The sequence below is a fragment of the Choloepus didactylus genome, chromosome 5 (assembly GCF_015220235.1).
Source record: "Choloepus didactylus isolate mChoDid1 chromosome 5, mChoDid1.pri, whole genome shotgun sequence".
Classification (NCBI taxonomy): Eukaryota; Metazoa; Chordata; class Mammalia; order Pilosa; family Megalonychidae; genus Choloepus; species Choloepus didactylus.
This window is the reverse complement of record NC_051311.1, coordinates 10,812,855-10,814,806: the sequence shown is the minus strand read 5'-3', so window position 1 is coordinate 10,814,806 and position 1,952 is coordinate 10,812,855.

Sequence of the window (1,952 nt, the reverse complement as noted above, 5' to 3'; positions counted from 1 at the left end):
ATAGCTTACCAGGTACTCCACCTTCCTTCAGGGATGGAAAATGGCAGGTAGAGCCTTCCAAGTATCTGAACACTTTCTCTGATACTCAGATTTGAGGTCTAACTTTAATTTGTTTTACACTTTACTTCATGTAACTTATTGCAAGCAGTTCTAATTAAATATAAATAGCACTTCAATTAAAATTAATGGTTTTAACCCTTATTAGGGAAATTCTATTATCATAAATACTATAATCAGCTACTATTTTAGAATCAAATAAAAATCTGCATATACTATAAGGACTTAGCTGTGTGCTTCCATTTCTATAGTTTTTCATTTGTGATAGATGCATTTGTAAAAAGGGTGTGAAGAATTCAGAGTAGGTGGCTCTACAAACTGATTTGTGAAAGAATGAACAAACACACGCTTTCAAAAACTATGTCTCTCTTTTTGACATACAAATACCTTTGTAAATACTATCCAGCTAAATTCATATAAAACCTCCTCCACAGCCAACCCACCAGATTAAAAATTAGGTAATTTTCTTGACAACAAGTTTTCCAGATACATAAATGTATAGATTAGAAAAAATTATCTTCATCAATTAGCTTTCACTTCCTCCCTCCCCCTTCCTTCCTTTGCCCTTCCTTCCTTATCTGGTTGCCTCTTCTAGTTTCTTCTTGTCCCCTCCCTCTCCTCGCCTGCCCTGCTTTCCCCTCCCCTCCCTTCCTGTCCATCTGTCTATCTCTCCCTCCCTCCTTCCCTCTCCCTTCCTATCTGCTTTCTCATTCATGTACACTCTCCCACTCTTTTCCCTCTCTCCCTCCCTTCCTCCTCCTTCCCTCCCATCCCTGTTTATTCCTCCCCTCTTCTCTCTTCACTCATTCCCTGAAGGAAACGCAAAGGCCAGTAGCTCAGTTGTCCGTATGTGCTGGGCCAAGGTCCTGGGAGTCCCAGGCATTCCGAGAGTAGTGGTTGCACCTAATTTAAAGTATGGTTGTAATTTTAACGTCTGTTAGTTGAGAAAATAATGTAACAAATTCAATAGTTTGGTATATCATTAATTATAAAAGCTTTTATATTCATTCAAAAAATAAGACAGAAATGGTGAAGCTACGTTTTGTAATTAAGCTATAATGATTGCCTTGTGTGGTTTGTTGAGCTTTCTGAGCTTCTTGCAATAATTCCGTGAATTCATGGAGGTGTATGGGTTGCAGGTTATATGCTACTGACAGAGAGATTTTTGGTTTATTTTCTGACCATTTTGTTCTGCTTTTATAAAGGCATGTGAGCCTTAAATCCATAAAACCAAATCCAGTCAAGAATAGAATGTATTAGAACCCAGGATCTGGATTCATTCATTGTCATATCTAATGCCAGTCCAGCAGACCTTTCTTTGACCAAGTAACAGACCTCCAGAGCACAATCACATTTCAGTTTCTTGTTCAGGGCTCCATGGTGAGAAAATATATTCCATTGAATTGCTTCAGTATTTTAGCTTCATACATTACAGTGGTGTTATAGGCATGAAGATCAAAGAAATAATGCTCCTTCTTGAACTTTATAACTGAAAAAGTAGCCAAGGGCATTATCTGTGGTCCAATGACTCATGTCAATCACACATTATAATTCATAATTGGGAAGATTATCCTCTGAGAAAGCAGTTTCATCTCCATGCTGGGGAGGTGGAGTCAGTGGTGGAGGAAAAACTTACTGATCAGCAGAAGTAATCCTGTTGATCAGTGGAGTACCATGTAGCAATAGCCCTTTAGAAATGCTGGTTTGCGTGTGTGTGCATGCGTGTGTGTACACAGATACGTACGGGCTTTGCAGAGTTTGTAGAGCATTAGGAGCTGTCCCAAGTTACAAGACTTGATCTTAAGTACTCTGTAGAATGACCTGGAAATATACTAGGAACAGAAGTCTATCTTGAAGTGGCCTCATTTTTCCTTTCTCTAATGTTTGCTGAAAGA